The sequence below is a fragment of the Ambystoma mexicanum genome, chromosome 12, assembly GCF_040938575.1.
Source record: "Ambystoma mexicanum isolate Mex_15411 chromosome 12, UKY_AmexF1_1, whole genome shotgun sequence".
In the NCBI taxonomy this organism is placed as follows: Eukaryota; Metazoa; Chordata; class Amphibia; order Caudata; family Ambystomatidae; genus Ambystoma; species Ambystoma mexicanum.
In genome coordinates, this window is record NC_090936.1 from 411,142,486 (window position 1) to 411,155,510 (window position 13,025).

The following is a 13,025-nucleotide window of genomic DNA, read 5'->3' on the forward strand; positions in this document are numbered from 1 at the left end:
TAATACATCTATTGCCAATCCGTACTGCTAAATACAAAACATTGTGGGATAATGTATATGAAAGAAGTGTTCAAGAAATGATATGTCAGGATAGTTGAGTAGTTGGCTTCCCTTCCCACGTTTTCAGCACAGGGCAAGGCGGCACGTTAACACTCTGGCTTCTTGGCTACGTGTTAACAGTTCAACACAGGCATCAGGGCCTTCCGCCAAAGTCTCTCTCACAATGACAGTCTCTTATTACAGATGGCCTAATGTAACAAACAAAACACAAAGGTTCCTTTCCTTTGTAAGGGTTTCATATTCACAAATTCAAGACTGGTCTCCCTCCTTTGGGTTTGGACCACGAGTCCACCTCGTCGGGGGCTCAGACCCCTTTTCTACAATTTTCACAATTCAGAATTTGGTCTCCCTCATCCGGGCTTGGACCATGGATCCCCTACTTTGGGCTCAGATCCCTTTTCCACAATGTTCACAACTTGGTCTCCATCCTTCAGGCTCGGATCATGGATCCACCTCCTCCGGGTTCAGATCCTCTTGATAGCAGAATCAAAGGCTTTCGAATGGGCGATGGGTTTTGCTTAAACCGTTGCAGAATCACTTTGATTCTCTTCACACAATTATATTTCACAACAGGCTCTTCTCAGGATACCATACAGAGAATTTTGATTGGGCACATTCACTGTGCGGGACCACTCAGTCAACGGTATTGCATCTTTCCTTCTCAACTTCAAATATTCACCAGCAATTTGGCTTTACTCACATCTTTCCTCACATGCGTTTAACAATGTTCGTTCCAATGTTCGTTTTCCAGTGTTGCAGCTTGCAACCTTGACTTTAACAAAGATGGGTCTCCCCAACTCACCGGCTGTGCTATTCTCTGTCGTTTCTTTGTTCTTTGAGCCAAGGACGATAGCAAGGAGTCTGCTGCTCCTCCCCGCCTTGGTTAGTTACGCAGGAGGGCCCTCGATATCTCCGACACACAATGCAGGATTCTTCAGCTTGGTTTCCTGGTCTTATGCTTTCTGCCTTGAAGGTTTCTTGAAAGTAACTGCTTCCTGCCGAAAAGGTCAAGGGTGTTGCCCTTCTCACAAACCTCTCATGCCTGGTCGTTTTTCTCCTCTCATTCAGCTGCCAACTCAGAACTGCTGTACCTTTGTGTGCTTTGCCTCGCTCAGAGTGTGCTCTCGTGCTCTGCCTTTTATCCGCGCGGGGAAGTGTAATGAAAGTCAGGTGCGAGTGATTGTCAATTGCCTGAACTCACCTGACCATAGTATTAGGATATGTCAGGTACATGGCTCAGGTCTGAGTCTGTTTTCTCCCAGAGCAGGCTGTCTGTGTAAAAGTGTTCATGCAGGAAAAGTGGAGTGGGGGCTGAGTTTCTAAATATCCCATCAGGTAGGATGGGGTAAAGGTGTTTGAGGTAAGAGAGGTATATCGCGTCTCACCATCTGGAGTCCCACTCCCCGAAGACCCCTCACCCAGGTGATCCTCCCGCACTGGACTACCCCCAGGAACTGGATCCAAAAGTGATAGCCGTATCCTGGCCACCTGGATGACAGATCCCCGGGGACTAGGGGGTAAGACACCTGGTTTCTCACAGATGGCGGTTGTGCTTAGAGACACAGGCATGAGCAAAAGATACAATTAAGGAGGGACCACAGATGGCCCTCAGGTGGTGAGCTCCATATAGCGTTTCTTCCTGTTATGTTGATCCCTAGATGATGGTCAGCGGTATGCTGCCACACCGACCCAGTTTAAGTGTCATGTATCGTCCATGCGTCGGATGTGGCCCTACTCCAGGTCGCAACCTCAACTTCATATTCGGACGTTACTTGGATCCATAGTTGGCCTGTGAAGGAGGCTGCGGCCAACAGTATAAAAAGGGCCCATTGGCATGCAATCCCACCTGTGCCTTTCAATCTGTGGGCCTGTCTTGTCGTCGATTCAAGCCTCGCGGTTTTCTGCCTGCCTTCTTTCAGCTGTCTCGAGAGCTAATTTGCCGCTGCACTTGAGGCTGTGTAGTCATCCCTTCTCTTTGTCCAGGCCTTTCCTCCATTGGGGTGAACTCTGAGGTGACTTTCTCTGAGTTTTAAGAAACGCCATGCATCCTTGGGGTCTTCAAACAAATGTCATTGGCGATTTAGGTGAATTGACCACACTGCCAGGAATTTTAGATAATGTTTGTGCTTGGACCTCTTCAGCGCCTCAGGCTGATTGAAGGCCTGCCTGCACCTAGACACCTCCATGGAGTAGACCGTACTGTTTTCAAGTCGTATAGCCCCTGCTTCCCGGTAAACATCAAGTATGGCCAGCATGTGCTGCAAGTTCAGCAATCGCATTGTGATTGTGTGGGGCTGTTCTCCAGGAGGCAGCTTTGGAATGGGGGCCTTTTGGACCCTTTCGATGGTGTAGGAGCGTGGGTCGTCAAGGTGCAGTTTGTCCTGCAGAATGCCATACACAGACTGAGTTTGCTTCCCTTGGCAGTGTCCGAGAACCCTACTAGGTGGAGGTTGTTAGGCCTAGACCTATTCTCTTTATCCTCTTAGCCCCCAGCCGTTGCACCACTCTGATTAGCCCATCAAGGTTGGCATTAGCTGTATTGTGCTTGCCCTCTAGCGTACTAATGCACTCTTCGTTGTCTGATTCCATCATACAAGGCTTTCATACGAGCGGTCATACAGGGATGAGCAGGCACAGCCTGCAGAGGCGTCTGTGCTCGTTTCAGGAAAGGCACTCCCTACAGGCTAGATTCACCACGAACCAAAGTGAAGACGACACTGCCTCACCGGGTAGCACTCGGACAGGAGTCCGAGGAATCCGTGACCCTAGACTGAGGCATCCCCTGACAGCAGGTGGGGCTCACGCTCCCAGAGCTCTGCCGATTGTCCACTTGTGAGCCCTGGTGGGGAACCAGTGTCTGCACTTCATGGTTCCTCCCAGACAGCGGAGCGGTCCATATGTTCATATGGCGCTGATCAGGCAGAGCACCCGTTCATTCTCACCACTCCCCCGTCAGCAGCTCTGTTTGTTGGGGCACTGTCCTGTGATGTGCAGCGATACATGGGTGAGACAGGCTTCGGCGACCTTTGCGAGCTGCTTTTCCTAGCAGGGAGACGGGTGTGTCATCTCCTAATAGTCGGCAGTGTGTGTAGACAGGCTGTGCAGGTGTATCAAGGGCAAACGATGTGGGTGGGAGCCGACGTTGCAGCAGCCTCAGAGTAGTCGCACAGTAGCACCATAGCGGTCATATGGGCCCATATCACGCATGGGCCCCGATTAGGTAGAATGTCATCATGCTCTGGCATCCGACCTCCTGTAGCACCACAAACCGGCCTGTCAGTTCACCAGGCGTTTGGCCTCAAACTGAGCCGGTCATGACAGTGACAAGGACAAGCAGAGCAGGATAGCTTTGGGCACGAGAGCTTGACAGGCAGGGAGCTCAGTCACCAAGCGGCCATCTTCTTCAGACTCCCGAGCCCCTGCCCCACCCCCCCAGTGCTATTTTAACATTTTCAAATGAGCGCTTTGTTACTGCAGTGGCATAAAACATTTGGGGTTTTCAGCCATGTTATAGGGGAAAAGTACTGTAAATTGTACATTTTATCATGATTTGTAAAGAATTATAGAGGCTTTGAAGTGGAAAATCCCTTCCACCCTCCTTCATAGAGGATCTCTATGCATGCTCAAAAAGTAGTTTACCTTGTTAATCGGTTGCACACATGGAAAGTAATGTGCGCACAAAAGCAAACCATTTCCACACTTGGAGAAAAAAAATAATTAGAGGGAACATTAGATGTTACTGGGTTTCCCTTCCATGTCTTTTCCATGCAGAGAGACCAGGTCTGGCTACAGGGACCCGTCAGCTCTATTAAACCTATTTACCTTAATTAGAAAGGTTTTCTACCTGTGTGTTAAAGTTCTGCAAACGGTGAGGGGCTCCTAGTGGCCCATTTTGACAAGCACCTGCGGTCAAAATGATAGAATCATCACAGTAGATCTGCTGATTTGTCTGTGTGCCTGAACATTTGGAATCTAAAAGTGTGCAGATGTGCTTTCCTCTGCTCATTTTCTCTTCCCACTCATCATCCTATCCTGCATAACAGGGTCAAAGGTACACAATGCCTGTTGAACATTGAGCTTGATCCCCTTTAGAGCAGTCTTTACATGCTCTTTTTCCCTTTGTTTGACACAGGCATTCCAAAACTTGTCTGTGTGAGTCTATATGAGTGATGGACATTTATAAGTCCTCTTCAATAGTCATGTTTCTTCTGGAGCAGTTCCCGTTTGTGCCAGGCTCATGATGCAGAGCAAGTAAGTCTTTTTTGCACTGTGGGATTTTTCCACCTCCTGTCTTTATGCACCATGTGCCCTTCGGGAGACTTCTTTTGGTGCTTCCTTGCGCTTTGGCATTAGTCTGAGATTAAACACAACAGAACTTCAGTGCATCTATATCTTTCCACACCAATCTAGTTTTGAGTGGATAGCATTTGTCCATGCAGCATTGTTGTGGAGTGTCTTGCAACCATCTTACTAGCCTTTGCAACCCTGTTTCCTGGGGTTGTATTTTTCTATTCCATGCTTTATAAGGACCTTTGCTTGCTCACCTATCTTTGTCGGGGCTTGTGGTCAGGTTGTGGGGTTTATTTTCCTTGTACTCTGCCTGCTTGCTACTTTTTGCAACCATACCATGTGTTCTCACCAACCTTTTTAGGGATGTTGCAGAGTGTGGGTTGCATCTTTTCAGAAACACGTTAAGCTTCCTTGGGTGTCCTACACCAAATGGTCTTTAGTGCTTGTCCATTCTTTGGGAATCATTAACGAATACTCTGAACCAATCACTAGAATGCAGACAATACAAAGAGGCAGAAATTGGAATAAGAGATAATGCACATATCCACTGGTAAAAAAGGGGTTCCTATACACCCAAAAGGCCAGGTGATGGCACAATGGCTCCTAAAAACACTGTGGAAGACACTTGAAGGGTAGGATCTGCACTTGGAAAGGGAACAGAAGGCAGTTGACATGCATAGAAACTCAGGAGAGAATTAACCAGTTTTCTGATCAAACCTCAGAGTAGCATAAACAAACGAGGAAAAGTACAGTTCCATAGAGGTCAAAGCTGAACTTTTTTTAAAAGCTGAAAAAAGCCTGAGTTGCAAACTAAGTACCACGAAATTGCATTTATCTAATATTCCATGGCGTGCATTGGCCAATAGTAGAATGTTGCACTCAATGTAATATAGACAATCACATGATTTACATGTAGCACACAATACAAATCTTAGAAAATGTTTACATTCGCCCAATCAGGCATTATATGCACTTTATGGCATGTTTGTTTACATATAAACATTATTTAAAACACATATATCAATCCTACATCTATTCCCTTCATTTCTCAACATTCTACAGTAGTAGATTGTCTATTAGAAAACATGGTTATTTTTAATTTTTATCACTTCACGATTTAGCCTCTGAAAACACAGTATAAAGAAAATATTAAAGATGCATAGCCTTTGACATTCAACTATCGTGCCTGCTCCATCCAAGGCAATATTGCCAATGCATAATTAATTTGCTGGGACAGTAGTAGCCAGATCTGCAGAACCTGCTCTCCAGTGGCAGAGTAGGTTCAGGGGTCACAGGTGACCTCCGAAAGCTGCAGTGAAAGAAAAATCTCTGCAGCAAAGGGTCTGCATTTAAGATCAGCATCCTTGTTCCAAAAACGACATAACTATGACATGTTGTCCTGGTGGCAAGTTAAACTGTAAATATAAGCAATACATTAGTCAGTGTATGGTGGCCAGCATCTCTCAGTTATCCTAGCCACATTAAATTGATATCACACATGTCAGCACTGTGAGCCCAGTTCAAGTGTGCAAGGGTTATGTATATTCTTTGCATACAAGACTGCCCCTGTCCGCTGGCAGCATCGTAGCCTTGGGGGATTGCCTCTTTGTTCTTTTTTTAAGGGCATGTAACACCCTTTCCCAGGGACAGCCGCTCCACAGGAAGCTGGCCTTCTAACAGGAATCAAAGGTCACACCCATTTACAAAAGGCTTGGCCTCAACTCCAAGGTGTTGCATATCTAAGGGCGTTTGATTCTATTGAGAACATAAGAGAGGGGAAGGGGTTGGTGTACACAAGGGGAACTTTGTAAATGTGGAGGACTCCACCATCTTGTTTTCTCTGTCTCCATCTCTCCTTCCTGTCCCCTCTACTTCCGTTAACACAAAGCACTTGGGGTGGGATGTCATAAGGAAAAGAACAAGTATTTCAAGAGCAGGAATTGAACCCCTAAATCAGGCTAGAAGGGGTCTCCCACCACTTATTTGAATCATATTTTTTTATTAATGTGATTGGGTTAACCTAATTACCTTAGACATAAAATCACATAATTATACCTTACATACAAATATAAAAATTATGAACATTTAAAACAGTATGTAAAAACACTCCATAGCAGAAAAAATACAGTGACTAAAAAGCATGACATACAAATAATAATGTAGCAATGAATCATTAATAGGCAGATACTTTATCACAGTAATACACAAGCTGAGCGAATTAAAACTATGTACACTTCCACCGAAAAACTGCATTCTTAAATTCTGTAAGGGGCTACATTTACATAACATGTTCGAAAGACGGCTCTACATTTTCATTGCATAATGTACAAAATCATCTTTTGGACTTTAACCCTTGAAGATTTTGTTGGTTCCTGTTGGAAGAGCAGTCCTTTCCAAAGTCCTTCAGTCTGTCCCTTAACTATTCACTGTGACCATTGGGGTGAATCTGCTGCTGGAACAAGAACTGCAATTCTGCCATCCACACTGCTGCCCAGGACCTCACCATGTTGGAGGACACTTGAAAGTTGTGTGCCAGCCACACCCGTGTTTGGGAGCCAGAGGAAAGGACTGATCACACAACTCCTGAGAGCCAAAACAGCCAGGATTCCAGCTGCAGGCTATGTGTTAAACCCGGAGCCGAATTTGGAAGTCGCTTAACTTCGAACCATTGTGCCGCCCCTTCGAACCAGTTTGCACTGCGCCATCCAAAAAATAGCCACTGTTGCCTCGGCTCGAAACCACAAAGTACTGCTGCATCTGTACTGCAAAAACTGCTGTTCAACCCGCCAGCTCCATCGCTAAACGAGTCGAGGATCGAACCAACCCTGGGGGTCTCCCCAAACGGTGCCCTTTGAGCCTCCCATCATCAGCCAGTCTGCCCACAAACCTAGACTGCCGAACCTAGGAGCCTTCTCGAACCACAGCTCTCGATTAACGCTTCAAACCACAGCCTTCTTCAATTCAACCCTGCTTCGACACCTGTTTGCCATGAGCCTCCATGAGCGCCGCATTCGAACTTCATCGAACCTCCAAACAGCATCCAGAAGACTAATTTGCTTTGTCGAACCGCTAAAACATTGCAAAAGGTACTATTAGCCAATATCTGCCCCTGGTCCATTATGGACGCAAGAGGCAGGCTAGGTTACCATAAACACTTTTTGCAACTTCAAGAACATATCCTTTTGAAAATTGGGTTTTAATATTGCCTCTTTCTCCCCCTGTCTCATTACCCACAGTGCTGCATCTGCTATCTTTGCATATTCTGTGCTTTCTACAGGGGTGGGTTTTTGTAGTGTTTTATATTCAGTAATTGTACATGGTGTGTTTGATTCACGTTTATTTTCTATAGAACCTTGATTGGGCATTCCTTTATTTTGGATTGTTATACATCACTGTCTGGATTGCTACTGAACCACATTCACACCACTCTAGAAAGTATAGCCTTCACTCTGCCCATGTAACCACAAAAGGCGAAGGATGTACATCTCTTAATTGTGGTCATTTTACCTTTAAGATTGTGTTTGTAGAAGTACGAGTGCTGAGTGGGTGCTTTAGCCTCTACTCATCGTGGTACTCCGGCAGGGCAGAACTCAATTTGTCACAGCGACTACTAGCATTACCACACAGCAGAACAGCCAAGATAATATCAAAGAAAGCGTACTGCGTGAATGAGTTGGGGTATAGAGGACAATCTGTGAAGTAATTCTAAATAACATGTTTTTTCATACAGATTACAAAAAGGTAGAAAAGCAAGTGACATGGGCTTCGCAGAGAACATATTTAGGATTAAGATCCTACATATGAAATCCTCTGAAACCGGACTCCCTGGTTGTTACTAACACCCGTAAGAGGGCTGGAACACCCTTGTCATCGTCCGAAGCTCCTCCCGACAAGGGGAGCAAGAAACTGTATGGTTTGGGCAGGAAAGTAGCCTCCACTTCCGCCTACCAGCCAAGGATTGCCAACTCCACCAGCCTGTTGGCCAGCTACAACTGCCATCAGTGGGAAGAAGTCGCGGCACTCAGACTCCGCCCCAGAACCCTTAAAGAGCCAGTTGGCACGAGTTGCGGCGGAGGGAAGAGGCGTGTCCGGTTGCATTTTAAAAGCAACCTTTGATGCCGCAGATAACGCCGGCAGATTGATAGCAGAAGGAACTGTTATCAAGAGACACGCTTGGTTACGGCAGTCTGGATTCAAGGCTGAAACCCAAGCCTCTTTGTTAGATAAACCGGTGGAGCCGGATCTGTTTGGTAAGGCGGTCGAGGACGCTCCGAAAAATGCCAAGGACGAGTATGAGACACTCAAATCCCTAGGCCAACTAACCAACAAACCCCCTAATCAGAGAGGGAATGGCAATTTTCGTCGCCCACGCGGCCAAAATTCCCAGAGAGGATTGAACTTTCCCAGGGGCAGGGTACACCGTGGAACAATAATAACCATCAGTCTACCCAGGGTTACGGCAGGGGCAACAAAAGAGGACCTGGTAAGGGTAGAGGCAGTCCCATTAAAGGAGGCGGCACGCTTCCACCAAAACAGTGACGCTCCGTTCAGGGTCCCTTTTCACGCAACCCCAGTAGGGGGATGCATTTCCAACTTCACCCAAGTTTGGGAAGGGATCACATCCGACAGATTGTTGCTGTCCACAGTATCCGCTGGGTACTGCATAGAACTGTTAGAGCGTCCCCGGAACCATCCTCCACAACAAAGAATACATTCTTTGGAACACAAGATCCTCCTCGAGGAGATCGTCAATCTGCTAGCAAAGGACGCGATAGAACTCGTCCCGGGACACCAGGTAAACAAGGGTATTTATTCAACTTACTTCCTTGTGCCAAAAAAAAGATTTGACAATGCGCCCAGTATTGGACTTCCGGCCTGCAAACAAGTATGTCAAGCCTCAAAAAATTCACATGACTACTCTCCAAGAGGTAATCCCCCTCCTAAAAAAGGGGGATTACATGGCAACATTAGACATGAAAGATGCCTATTTTCATATTGCCATGTTCCCAGCGCACAGAAAGTACTTGCGCTTCAAGGTGGACAGTCGGCACTACCAGTTCAAGGTACTGCCCTTCGGGATAGCTTCAGCTCCAAGGGTATTCACCAAGGTACTGGCGGTGGCGGCAGCACACCTATGCAGGGAGGCAATCCCGGTGTACCCTTACCTGGACGACTGGCTCATCACGGGGGAGACCCCAGTAATTTGCAGAACAAACATTCAAAGGACAATCGACATCCTCTTTGAATTGGGCTTCTCAATAAACGAGAAAAAGTCAAGTCTTGTGCCAAGCACCTCCAAACAGTTCCTAGGAGCTATCCTAGACACTCAAGAGGGGTTGACCTTTCCTTCCGAGGAAAGAATTCGGAATATACTGCTGCAAATTCTGCAATATCAGTCCGGTTGCCATATAACGGTACGCAAAGCAATGCGGTTGCTGGGCATGATGGCGTCATGTATTTACCTGGTCCCCCACGCGCACCTGCGCATGCGTCCCATGCAGGAATGGTTGGCGAAACAGTGGTCTCAGGCAAGTGGTCAGTGGGACGATCTAGTGGTCGTTTCGCCAACACTTGTACAAAACCTAAACTGGTGGACAAGAGAAAATCTGTCCAAGGGGAAACCCTTTTACGATCCCGAGATCGGTAGTCACAACCGATGCAAGCCTGACAGGGTGGGGAGCTCACCATCTCCACCACACAGCTCAAGGTCTCTGGTCTCACTCAGTGGCGAAGAATCACATCAACCTGCTAGAGCTTCTTGCAGTATTCAGAGCGCTTCAAGCGTTCCAGCCCTACCTGCTAAATCTGTCAGTGCAAATCCGGACGGACAGCACTACAGCCATGTTTTACCTGAACAAGCAAGGAGGGACTAGTTCGCCAAATCTGTCCAAGCTTGTCCAGAAAATTTGCATATGGGCACTCAGACGGAACATCATCCTGTCATCGCAACATGTTCCAGGGGGATCTCAATTCTCTAGCGGATGCTCTAAGCAGAGACCCCCTCCCAGAGGAACACAAATGGTGTCTTCACAGAGAAGTCATAGAAGATATCTTCTCTCAGTGGGGTTTCGCCACTGTAGAACTATTCGCCACAAGCGAAAACAGAATGCCCAGGATATGCATCCAGGTTCCCCCAACCAGACTCCCAGGGGAACGCCCAGTGGATAAACTGGTCAGGAATGTTTGCGTACGCTTTTCCACCAACTCCTCTCATCAGGAAGGTGGTCAACAAGATGAACAGAGTCGATGACGCTCGTCCTGGTTGCTCCCATGTGGGCGAGACAACCGTGGTTCCCACACTTACGCAGATTAGCTGTGTGCGAACCGATCAAACTTCCGTCCTGGTACAACCTACTGTCCCAGCACCAAGGTCAAACAGTGCATCCTCAACCCAACTCAATGAACCTGGCAGCATGGCTCCTGAGGTCATAGAGTTCGGACATCTCAAATTACCTCAGAGGTGTATGGACATCCTAAAAGAATCTAGGAAGCCAAACACGAGGCACTGCTACTTTGACAAATGGAAGAGATTCGTTATCTGGTGCCAGAATAAACAAATCAACCCAGTTGATTGCACTCCTTCCACTATTGTTACATACATGCTCCACCTGCTGGATGCAGGACTGGTCTTTAACTCACTAAAGCTACACCTGGCAGCCCTGTCGGCATACACCACTTCCCATAACAAGGTGCTGTGGTGGAAAGTACCAGTAGTTAAAGCCTTCATGGAAGGAGTAAAGAGACTTCACCCTCCTATTTCTAACCCACCACCAGGATGGGACCTTAACGTGGTGCTATCTAAACTCATGGGCCCCCCATTCGAGCCCATGCATAAAAGTAGTCTCAAATACCTGACTTATAGGATGGCCTTCTTAGTAGCTATTACATCTATAAGAAGGGTCAGTGAAATTCAGGCTCTGTCAGTGCAAGATCCCTTCTTTACTGTCCATAAAGATAAACTGGTTTTACACACACTCCCTAGGTTCTCACCTAAGTTTATTTCTAAATTCCGCGTGAACCAGTCCATCGAGCTTCCGGCTTTCTTCCAAGACCCACAGAGTTCGGCAGAGGTGAAACTACACACCCTAGATGTGCGTAGGGCGGTGCTCTACTATGTAAAGAAGACCAGACCGCTAAGGAAAACAGACCAACTGTTTGTCTCCGTAGCTACAGGCAGAGAGGGGGATCGCGTCTCTAAAGGTGCCATCTCTAAGTGGATTATTAACTGATTCCAGCTGTGTTATTCCCTTGCTGAAAAAACTCTGCCTTTCACGCCAAGAGCCCACTCTACAAGAGGCATTGGGGCCACTCTGGCTTTCATTGCAAATGTCCCCCTTGACACCATTTGCAAAGCAGCTACTTAAAGCTCTATTCACACTTTTACTCAGCACTACTGCATTGACACCCATTCCAAGACAGATACCCAAGTGGGACAAGCGGTTCTAAGATATTTATTTGCTCATGACCCTTCTCACATTCCACCTCCTTCAGGTACTGCTCGCTAATCTATGCACAGCATGTGATCTAAGCAGATTCCACAAGCCTCAGAAGGGATACATTACTCACCGTAATCGTATTTCTGATGCTTGTATCTGCTTGGATTCACATGCGACCCACCCTTCCTCCCCTCTGAGAGAAGGCGCATGGATGCTTGTAGTCTTACCTTTCTTTATATCTGCTTAGATCATCTGTACTTGCGCTTCTCCTCATGCTACTTCATGTCAGAAAAAATACAATCTGAGGGTCCTACACGCGTGAGGAATCATGGGTACAGTAGTCGTCACACTAGGGATAGTATTACTGGCACGCCCTGTGTCGACGCCCATTTTCGAGTTTCGAAAAACAAACTAATACTCTGCAGCTTCCACTAGATGTCGGCCTATGCACAGCATGTGATCTAAGCAGATTCCACAAGCCTCAGAAATATATATATATATGTATGTACACCTTTACACCTTTCTGACTAGCTAAGTGATGATTTATATATAATATTTAAAGACATTAGGTTTAGCCAATGCTTAAATCGTTGACCATGTTTGCAGTTTTTGCAGCTGGGCCTTTGACATTCTAAGCCATCTCCAGATAGGATGGCTTCTATCAGATCCTAGCATGGCCATCCCATTATGTCACATAACCATAGATGTAAAGCCAGATTGATAAGACTCGTCTTTAAGTACTTTGATCAAATATGAATCAAGAAATTCACTTAAGCCTGCACTTTTCCATGGATGGGTTTCCGAATTCCCATATGTATTTTTGTACCACTTGCCAAACGTCTGAAAGGGGGCTTCTGCCATCTATTTTGTGCATTACAAACTTATTTATGAGTGCCCAGTATACTACAAACTAACACCATAATGTAAGAACTTGAGAACAAATGTGGTCATTTTTAAATACCCAACTATAGGCCTCAACCTAAATGTTAAGTGTAAAATGAATACATTGCCTGTGAACTGTTTAAACTACAGCATTAGACGTGCAGGAAGTTTGAAAGTGTGGCTCAATCATTCCTACAGCATACAACTTAACTCCTGAGGCATCTGGAATTTTAAATTAGTGATTCTTTTATGTGAGCCATTGACATCATTTATTCCCTTTGCTTTCCTCACTTTGACAAAGGTTTCCCAGCTCATCAATGTACTATGTATGGCAGCATGGCCTTTTGGATAACCAAC

At 46.3% G+C, this 13,025-nt stretch overlaps 1 protein-coding gene across 6 annotated transcripts in view; it reads right to left on the reverse strand.

Annotated features, from left to right (window-relative positions):
* The window catches only part of DENND5B (DENN domain containing 5B), a 1,683,961-nt gene that overhangs the window by 591,533 nt on the left and 1,079,403 nt on the right, over positions 1–13,025 (reverse strand). The window lies entirely within an intron of this gene.